The 10,995-nt window shown below is 36.4% G+C and overlaps 1 long non-coding RNA gene across 1 annotated transcript; it reads right to left on the bottom strand.

Moving 5' to 3' along the window:
- Nucleotides 1–4,967: 4,967 nt before the first annotated feature.
- LOC109382135 (uncharacterized) lies at nucleotides 4,968–9,827 on the bottom strand. The gene is made up of 5 exons (XR_002123880.1): nucleotides 9,647–9,827; nucleotides 8,993–9,199; nucleotides 8,221–8,351; nucleotides 7,022–7,193; nucleotides 4,968–5,174 (listed from the first exon to the last, which is right to left on the bottom strand). It is a non-coding gene; the product is annotated as an uncharacterized LOC109382135 (long non-coding RNA).
- Between the last annotated feature and the right edge of the window lie 1,168 nt (nucleotides 9,828–10,995).

Below are 10,995 nucleotides of genomic sequence, written 5' to 3'. Positions count from 1 at the left end.
TAAACTTCCCCAGTGCCTTACATTGCCAATGTTAGTATTTGCTCAACAATCAAATGGGAACAAAAGCAATTTATCTCTGAAGAAAATTTCCCATAGGTGTTCTACAGGTAGGTCTGGAAAATTCCAAACCTAGAAGTATTAATGGCAAAGAATAAAAAATTTGTTTACATAAAATATTTTTCAATCTTTCTATATAGCAAGAAATTTCACAATCGTTGGTAAAAGATAAACAAATTGAAAAAATATTAGAATCATATGCAGCAGGTAAAGAGATCATTTTTTTAAGACTTTTTATTGGGGAATTGGGGGGATGGAAACAGTGCTGGGGAATTGGGGAAGGGGAACAAGTTGTTGTCTGTTGTTTTTGTTCTTCAGTCTAGTTGTGGAGGACGTTGCTTCACTGGCCCAAGTTGGCACCATCATTGCGCTCTTCCCGGGCGAGGCAGATCAGTCACCAGCTTCTGGACGGCCACTCACGGTGGCTACTGTCTGCTCACGCTGGCTGCTGGCTACACACGGTAGCCCATGGCACCCACCTGCCATGGCGGGCAACTCATGGCAGCCCAGCTCCAGGTTGAGCTGTTGTTCAGCATCTCAGTTGTGGAGGGCAGTGTCACTGGCCCTCATATGTGGGATCCGAACCGGGATCCTCTGGCGTCCCAAGCCAGTTCTTAACCATCGTGCCACTCGGCCGGCCCAAGAGATCATATTTTAAACTTACAAATTATCAGGAAAACAATGAAGATCCCAATACGAAAGGGTAGATCATATGGACAAGTATTACATAGAAAAAGAGAAGCGACAAAAGGAAGAGAAACAGATTACTAGTGAATATGTGAAAACATGCTGAATCTCATTGATAAGGCTAGACATTCAAATCGAAATAGCACTGAACTACTATTTTCCAACTAATAAATCGGAAACACTTATAGTTGATAAAATCTAGTGTTGTTAACAGCTTGAGAACAAGGGCAATGCTGACATACTCTTAGAGAGTGTGTACACTAATTATATCTTTTTGGTATACAATTTAGTGGCCTCTGTCAAAATTAACAGTGTATATGCTCTTTGACAGAGCAAACCTGATAATATATCTGTAATAATACGCATGTAAGGATGTTCAGTGCAGTGTCGTTTGCAAGGGCAAATTGGAAACTAACCTTTAATAAGAGGCTGGGTAAATAAACAACAGCATGGCTGTACAATGCACTATGCAGTAACTAGGCAAGGGAATGAGATAAATGCTGTTATGGAAAGAGCTCTAAGACATATTATTAAATGATAAAACCAGGGTTCATGAATAAACAGTATGTATACTAGTACACTACATTTTCAAAAAAGAAATGACACATCGAAGGATGAACAAGAAGTTATTAATAGTGCCTACGACTGGGAAATAAATCTGTAGGCAGGGGAAAGGAAGATATTTATTTTTCATTTTAAACCCAGTGAGCTATTTAAATCTAATTCCATGGAATTTATTATTTTTATAATAAAATAAATAATTAAATAAACAATGAAACACATGTTTTAAGTACTTGGGTTATATAAATGAAACATTATTAATATAATACAACTCTAAATAGAGCTAAGATTAGACTATAGGAACCTTATATGTTACAACTTTTAACTAAACTTAGACCTTTAGCATCCCAATTGTTTTTGAAAACATTTCAAGTTCCATTTTTTAGACTTTAAATAGTTCTTTGGTATCTTATTTGGTTCTTTTCCTGCCCTGGAATTAGCAGTATCAGACCTTCAAACTGCTCCTTTTTCTTTCTGGCAGGTTCAATGCTCCATCTTAAAAAAAATTATTTTGGGGGGACACATTTCACAGGGTTTTTGTGGTGTATCTGGTTCTTTTTGTCAGCTTAGTGTCTGTCCTCTTAGAACGGCTAGTCCTGATAGACCTTTTTCTTCAACACTCACTCGGCTGTTTGGCTGTTTGCTTTTTGGCTTACAATCAAAAATCAATTTCTGATTTGTTTTGTACTAGAGAAGCTCAGTGGAAGGTATAACAAGCTGAAGAGGATATTAATTAAAAATATAAACCTTGCAAAAACTCTAATATAGAGGCTTTAACCCAAAGACACCTCCTACAGTTGATGTGCCCATTCATTCCTTTTAAAACCAGCTATTTTTCTTTTGAGTTGCACTACCTTTAATTCCGTAAATTGAATGTTATATAGCACCAGGCAAACTGCTGTGAGTAATTATAATACTCATTGCTGAGTGATATGACTTCTTCTTCAAGCTAGGCTTCTTAGGGAAATTGCATGATTAGGTCCCTCGCTACCTTGGTTTCTTCAGGGAATCATGTAGGCCCTCCAGGAAGCTAATGCATCTCTAATTATTTACAGGTTCACATGAGACCCCTTATAGGTATAAGCACATTAGTAGCTAAATAACAGTAACATGAAACGCGTCCGACACAGAGGAAAGAAGTAGTAGAAGCTAATGCAACACAGGAGGTGCCACCTTTCTGCAGCACCCTGTCTCTCTCTCTGTCAGCATTTGGCTGACAATTGTAGGCCATTGTGTATGTGGGCAATTACATAGGTTAGACTCTCCTCAAATGGGAGGGGCCTTCTAAATTTCTACATAGGAGCCTGAGAAACAAATTTTACCTAGAACATACTTTGGTATCTTTTAGTTGACAGCCCAATTTATTTAAGGGAAATCATCTCCTTGTTTTATAACAGTGTTTAAAATTATGAAAACATAATACCTCCATAATGCAAAATATTTAGCTGCACATACTACAAATGTGAATAAAAGAAAAAGTTTTTCTTCTAGCATGAGGCATCCTCCCCATCCCTCCCCATCCTGGCAGCTCAAATGGCACCGTGATCATCAAGGATTTTGCATCCAAGGCCCACAAGTTTGTTACCCAAGATGATGAACGCTGGCATGGATGATATCTCTGCAAGAGTAGATGCAGTTAAGAAAGAAAATCTGAAGGTAAAGTCAGAAAACCAAGTTCTTGGACAATATATAGAAAACCTCATGTCAGCTTCTAGTATTTTTTAAATAACTGACACAAAAAGCCAAAGAAAGTAAGGGATTGATATCCCTTCTGTCTTATGGAATTGCTGCTGATCTTTTTTCTTTAAAACTTGGATGGATTCCAGAAGTTATAGTACTTTTGTTTGTGGCTTCAGTGAATATTTATGAAGATAATGTCAGATCTAGACAAAATTAAGAGCATAACAGAAGACTTCCATGAGTTTGTTATGTTAGTCTATGAAAATGTGAAAATGTATTGCAGAGACTTTATAATTAGAAATGCATAAATTTATGAAACTTGATAATGAATGTTTTATCAAATATACTCTGATTTATAGGTTTCACACTGTATTTTATTATAGGCATAGTAGGAGATATAAGAAAATAACCACCAGGTTGTGAAAAAGTGACCAAAATCATGACTCAATATACAGGTTGATTGTCCTGTCCACCAACTTGTGTCTTTTTTCCATTTGCTTTTTCTTTCCTATTTTCCTTCTTCCCCTGAAGGAAAAAATTGGTTTCATATTTGACAAAGTAATTTCGATAGTTAATCACCTTTGAGAGTGATCTGAACTCTAATGGTTTAAATTTAACAAAAATAAGATACTTTCTTGGCTAGGGATTGTTATTTGTTATACAGTCATGTGCCCACATAACGTTTCAGTCAGTGACGGACAAGCCTAGGTTTGTAGTAGGCTCTACCATCTATGTTTATGTGAGTGCACTCTGTGATGTTCGCACAACAACAAAATTGCCTAACTATGCCTTTCTCAGAACGTTTCCCTATCGTCAAGTGATGCATGACTGTATTTAGTAATAAGATAGGATTGTTGGTTTCTCTTAAATCAATTGAAAACAGAGGCTATAAAAATGAAGATTTCCCCTTGAAACTGAATTGTCAAATTGGGAACATTTGTTGTTGAAAACTTCCTTTTACAAAAAATAACTTGGTATCTGAAAAGATGAGCTCTCGTATGTTTGAAATAGAAAATTTTGAGGAAAAATAGAAATAGGATGGAAAAAGTACTTGGTAAACAGTAATAACCAACTCCAGGTGATATTACTCCAGATTTGTGTTTTCTCTGGCACAGATTAGATCTTTAGGGAATATATACAAAATGGATTAAGTTTGACTATCCTATGTAAACCACATCTAGAAGAGAAGAGTTATAAAGTGTTTGGTCTCAAAGTATATTTATAGTACCCAGCAGATCAATTTTTGCAAAATCTCTTGAGTGTATTAGTATCTGAATCATGAATAAAATGGGAGAGTTTTAAGTGTATACTAACTGATAATATTCTCAGTTTTTTATCTCACTACTTCTCCCAGAATTTTCTATAAACCCAACTGCTTGGTTTGCAGAGTTTTAGTCCTTCTTCAATAATTTTTAAAAAAATTAGTTTGTAGATTCCATTTGCTAAGGAAATTAACATAAGAAGTAATGCTAAAATGTTAAATAGGAAAAGAGGTTCACTAACATAGCTTACAGTTATTAGATTTGGTCTACTTTTAATCATGGGATAATCTGATGTTTGTATTGGTGTATGATCAATGGATGACTTTTGCTATATGAATACATATATAATAGTCATCCTGCTACCTATTGGTAGCTCAGCAGCTGCTCAGCTCGGGCTGGAGTTGAACCGCTGTTGCTCAGAGCTCAAACTCTTGAGCGAGCTCTTAATCAACTGAGCCACTCGGCCAGCCCTGAATTGTGGTGTACTTTTGCTTTGTTGTGCTAAAAAAAGCTGTTTCAGAAAAAAAAAAAGTTTTCTTTTCAACTCCTGTACCTATCTTTTCTCTTCAGTCTTTAAGGGAAATAGCTTAATGTGAAGGCCTCCAAACTATATGTGGTGGTGGTATGTGTGAATATGTTAAAAATATGTATACATATTATATATATATGTTTTATATATATATATATATATATATATATATATATATATATTATACAATATACACATGTATACACAAACAAATGGAATATCCTAGACACGTGAGTCTGAAAATTACCAAAATAAATTTGGACTGGGACATACGGGCAAGTGAGATTCAAAACTATCCAGTTGAAAGCAACTTCATTTTTTCAGATCAACAAAAGTTGGGGCCTCCAGGCTCTGCTCCTCTGATTTCTGGTCTAGTAGTTTCTTAATGTCAGAGTTTACTGGAATGAAAATACATGTGATGGACATTGTCAGAAATACATGCAGTGGCCTCCCAAGCATTCAATATTCCCCACCCACACATACTCCTCACTAGACAATGAATTTCTCAGCCACAGCAATGCTTGTGTGGGATGACCCCATCCCCAATTCTTAGTCATGGTAATTGGTGTGAGAAGGAGCATATGCCTTCAGGTAATTAAATCAGAAGGGAGCATAGCTTTTTCAATTCATGATGAAGGGGAAAAACCTCTCCAAATGTGACAGAAGTGTGAGGTATTAGGAACTGGCAATTGTCTTGTGATAACATGGAATTTCAAACCTTAGAATAAAACTGAGACCTAATGAGTTAAAGTGGAGATACAGAGAGGATAAGAAGCATTTATTTTCTTTACTTGCTAAACCTCTGTATTAAACTATCCTTGAGTCCTCAGTATTATCCCAATTCTCTTGATTATCTGAGACAGTTTGAGTTATGCTTTCTGTTGCTTGCAACCAAAATTATCTGACTATATCAGCACTAAAATGTTAGATCATAATTAATCTATACCAGTATTTTCCAGAGTGTTTAGAGTGATATTTGCTTGCTAACTTCTTAGTAAGTAGAACAGTATCTGTTCCAATTCCTTGGGAAAATACTGAGTTCCGTGTTTTATGCTTTTAGAGATTTCCAAAGCATAGAAAATATCAAACACGTCAAGAAGTAAAAACAAACAAACAAAAAACCTAATTATGATTATACAGATACAGTTTTCATATTTTTTAACTACATATTCCTCTTTTTTCATGTAGTATCTATTGAAAACCTGTAAAAGAGTTGATTCCTAGAATTGAAAAATTCTGTTCCAGATTTTCAGTATATTTCCATGTTTTGCTTCTTCCACAAGATTAGAATCAACACTTTTTCCAGGATATTTGGACCCAAACACGCCAGACCTTTTAGAAGGCTAGTTTATGACTTGTGTTTTTATCTAAAGTATTTTCTAGTGAGTCAAAAACATAAGGTCTATCTGGTTACATTTTTAAGAAGAGCCAGACTTAAGAAACCGCTGGTCTTTTCCTCAATTCAATTTGTTGTGATATAGATTATATCTTAACTTAAAAAGACAAATGTTTGCTAAGCATCTGTTATGTTCATATACCTTGGATTTTTAGAAATATAAATCACAGGAACCTAATATGCCTGATTTGAACAGTAAATACATTCATCACAGAAATATTGGGGAGCTCGTGGAACTGTTGAAAAGTTTAGAAAACAGACTCAAAGCTAATAACTAGGAAACGTGACCCAAACGAAGCTTTATAGCTTGTCCAGAGAAGAAACCACAGCCACCGCCACTAAGAATGAACACCACAGCTTGCAGATGGGAGCAGTTGTGTGTGTTGCTCAAGCCTGGGCCAACGGGTAAACCATCCCCCCGGACCCCGACTCCCACTGTACATTGCACCACAGACACTTCAGCAGCTGCTGCACTGCCTCCACTAGAAACAGAGAAAGCTTAACTGAATCTCTTTCCTTCTTTATGAATTTGTAAGTCAAAATTCAGCACAGGCAAACAGATTGGCAGACGCTAAATCATATGCTTGTACCCTAGCTGCAAAGGAGGCTGAGAAAGCAAGCATTTGGCATTTTGGTTTCTTAAAGCAAGAGGTGATTTCTGGCTCCAATCAAGGCTGATAGGCTGGGGACTTCCTCAAACATAGGAATAAATTTCAATTAACAATAAATATCCATGCTTTGATTTGCTCAGTATCAGCATACACTTGTATTTTTTTCAATTAAATACAAAATACCCATGCTTCCTCCTAAAACAGAAGGCAACTATTTCTCCAACAAGTGAACACTTACCTACACTCTCTTCGTCAAAGGAAACCATCCAAAACTCTCCTCAGTCAACAGCATCTGCTCCACGCCCAAGAATCCTGGGTGATGTCCGTTCCTCTCCTAAGTCTATCACTATACTGTCTTGACATTTTGTCACACATGGCTTCAAAATTAAGTGAACCGCCTCCAGTATATCCTATATGAAAAAGACAGAGAAAAGAAGAGGAAAGAAGAGGGAAAAATTGTTAAGCTATATAAATATATACAAGGCAATTCAAAAAAGAACATGTGGGTGGAAGTTAAGGCCCTGGTTTCTGTAAATGGTCACCAGGCCATTACTGGCACCTATGACCACCTGCCCTTAGCTAACATGTCTGCTGGTGAAGAATTTTACATTGTAAAGTGGCCAGATCTTCATTCCTGACAGAAATGACCTTCTTGATCTACTTGCATAAGCTTTCTGTGGTCACTGTTAATTTATTTTATTTAGTACAAGTAATAGACATTTTTTAGAGCAGTTTTAGGTTTCCAGAAACACTGAATAGAAAGTACAGAGAGTTCCCACATATTCCCTTTATGTCCACCCTCCCCCGCCGACCCCAGGTTCCCCTATTTACGGTATCTTGCATTGGTGTGGTACACTTGTTAAAATTAATGAGTCAATATATTAGGGTTCATTCTTTGCATTGTACAGATCTGTGGGTTTTGCCAAATGTATTGTATTATATAACATCACATAGCTACCTTTATGGAGTCATTCAAAACACTTTCAGTGCCTTAAAAATTCCTTGTACTTCACTTATTCATCTCCCCCCAACTCCTGGCAACCACTGATGTTTTACTATCTCTATAGTTTCCAGAATGTCATATAGTTGGAATTTTACAATGTATAGCTTTTTCAGACTGGCTTCTATCACTTAGCAAAATACATTTGTTTACTCCATGTCTTTCATGGCTTGATAGCTCTCTTTAAAAAAAAAAATCACTGAGTAACACCCCACTGTGCGGATGTACCACTGTTTATTTATCCATCCACCTACTGAAAGATATCTTGCTTCTTCCAAGTTTTGGGAATTAGTCTTCATTAGTTTTTACTGCAGGACTTGGCAGAAATAGGAGCTATTCAAGGGGATCTCCTGGGTTCTTTCCATTTTTCTCAGAAATTACAACTTCAATTCCCCTCTAGAGTCAAGGTTGATTACCCCAGCCAACAATGTAACCACCTCTTAAATTGTTGTTTGTTTCTCCAGAGTCATGACAGTCCTAAAAGGCCACATACCAGTCTCTCATCCTCAGATTCAATGGAATATGGCTGCGGATCTTCCCTTGGGCATTAATTCAGCAAGTCTAGAATCTCAGGGATAGGAGACAAAAGTTTAAAAAGAATCAGTAGTTGTAATGGTGAAAGGTGTCATTTTCACATTCATAAAACACACTACATCCTCTGGATTCAGCCCAACCTTGCTAGCCATTGTCTCTCAGCTGGTACTGAATTAAGTCTTCAATGGAATACTCACCATTCTGTAATAACAGTTATTTTTGGGTGATAGAGTAAATGATGAAACAGGCCAAGTTCAATGATATTTACTCTTTTGTTATAATGTGAGTTTCTTGCATACAAACAATATAGAATCAGATACCATGGCAGCATTCATATTAAACACAAATGTTCTCATACTCTAGCCCAGTGGTTCATCCACATATTCATTCCCCAAAACTCAGTGTCACCAATCCTCCAATCTTGTTCCTTCCAAGTCCTTAACCATTTAGCCAAATTATTAGGTACCACACATAAATGAACACTATTTGTCTCTGCAAGAATAGTGCACAACCAAATAATATAGCCTGAAGTTGTTTTTTTTTAATTGCACTCAAGTGCAATTTAAATAATGCCTAAGCAATCTACTTTTGGCTGGTGATGATGTATTATGTGGTGACTTCTGTAAATGAGGCTCAGTTTTTTTCTCATTGATTAGCTGGCCATAAGGAGCTTACCATGAAGACATAGGTGAGGATTAAAGAGGAACAGCAGTGCAGAGAGTAAGCTCATGCAGTTTACTGTGTCTTCAGGATCTATTTTGGCTCAAGTCCATATATATTATTACCACTTGCTGGTGGAGTAGATTAGTTAATTGGGTAGCACTTAATTCATCAGAAGCAGTTCATGTTGTCCAGTTTGTTACATTGATAGGACTTCATTGTCTACAATGGACCAAGATCAAATCAAGAGTTGTTTCTTTAACAACAAAAAAAAGTTATTTTGCCAAAAATAGAAGCATTTGCTCTAAATTCTGTGAACTTCTGAGGGGTACCCTTGACCATTAGTGTAAAAAAATACTTTATTTATATTTCTAATAAAGTATGTTAGAAGATTACATTATGCAAGCAAAGACAACCATAGTGTATTAAATCAATGGGAATGTCAATAGAAAAACTCATAATGGAAATTAACATAGTACAATTATAAGGTAAGAAAAAGTAGGTGACTCAGAATGAAGCTAACATAATAAGAATAAACTATTGAAAAATAAAGATAAATTTATACCTTATAATAGATAATTAATTATGTTAGGTTATCCCAGTTCAGTTGTACTTGATTAAAAACAATAGAAAACCTTATTAACATAGCAACATTAGATTTTCCCTTACCAAGAAGTCTTAAAGTAGTTGGTCCCAGGGTTGGTTTGGTGGCTCAGTGGTATCTTAACAAACTACTTTCTTTCCATCTTTTAACTCTGCCTTCTTCAGGGTATTGAATTTCATCATCAGCTCATCACCTCACAATTGTGATAAAAAGCTGCTTCAGCTCTAGATAGCCCATACTTATTTGAAAGTTTCCAAAGTAGGAAGGCAGAGAAAGAAGCAAAAAGGTCTTCTCCTTTTTTAAGGACGAAATCTTTCCCAGAAGTCTTCGACATATTTCTTCCTATCTTAAAGGTCAGATAGATCACAGGCTTGCCTGAAATAATCACAAGCAAAGGGGAAATGATATTACATTATTGACACAGACTTTTTTATGATTCATCAATTGAGACCAAGGTCTTAAACAATGAGATATATTATCAAGGAAGAATGGGAAATAGCTGTTGTATAAACAGCAAGAGATTCTGCCTCAATTACATGTTTTGTGGACATAGTATTCCTTATAACCACCTGAAAATGGAGCAGGTCCACTCTGTTCCCTAGCTCTGCAATCTGTTTAATGATTTTGATATTATAATTGGAAATAATTTAATTAGTGTCTTTTCTAAAAACTGGACTAATTGAAGACAAATGTGTCTATAATATAGTCACCATAAGCTAATCTACTACTTGTCCCCAAATCTTGGAGAGATGGGCAAAAAGAAAGCAAAAATTGTCTGAAAATTAAGTATGTACGAAAAAGTTAAAACGTCATGATAAATACCTCTGCTCACCTCTGATCTTATAAAAATAATCACACACAAAACTGGAACACTATATGTAGAGGAAATACTAGATTAAGAAACACATAAGAAATACATATCCCAGTCAAAGTTCTGAAATTATGTGAGGACCTTTTATTGGTCAGGGTTCCTCAGGGAAACAGAACCAGCAGGATATATAGATAGATAGATAGATAGATAGATAGATAGATAGATAGATAGATAGATAGATAGATAGATCCTAGGGAACTGGCTCACATGGTTATGGAGTGTGGAGGCTGGCAAGTTCCAAGGCCTGCAGGGTGAGTCAACAGGCTGGAGACTCAGGAGCGCCAAGGCATAGTTTCACTTCAAAGGTCTGCGGGCCCGAGAACAGGAAGAGCTGAAGTTTCAGTTCAAGTCTGAAGGCAGAAAAAAGCCAATGGCCCAGTTCAAAGGCAGTCAGGCAGTAAGAATCCTCTCTTACTCAGGGGAGCATCACCTTTTTCATTCCATTCAGGCAGTCAACCAATCGGATGAGGCCCACCCACACTAAGGAGAGCAATCTGCTTCACTTAGTCTCCAATTTAAATAGCAATCTCACCTGAAAACACC

The sequence above is a fragment of the Hipposideros armiger genome, unplaced genomic scaffold (assembly GCF_001890085.2).
Source record: "Hipposideros armiger isolate ML-2016 unplaced genomic scaffold, ASM189008v1 scaffold_60, whole genome shotgun sequence".
Classification (NCBI taxonomy): Eukaryota; Metazoa; Chordata; class Mammalia; order Chiroptera; family Hipposideridae; genus Hipposideros; species Hipposideros armiger.
This window is presented reverse-complemented; position numbering and strand designations above follow the sequence as displayed.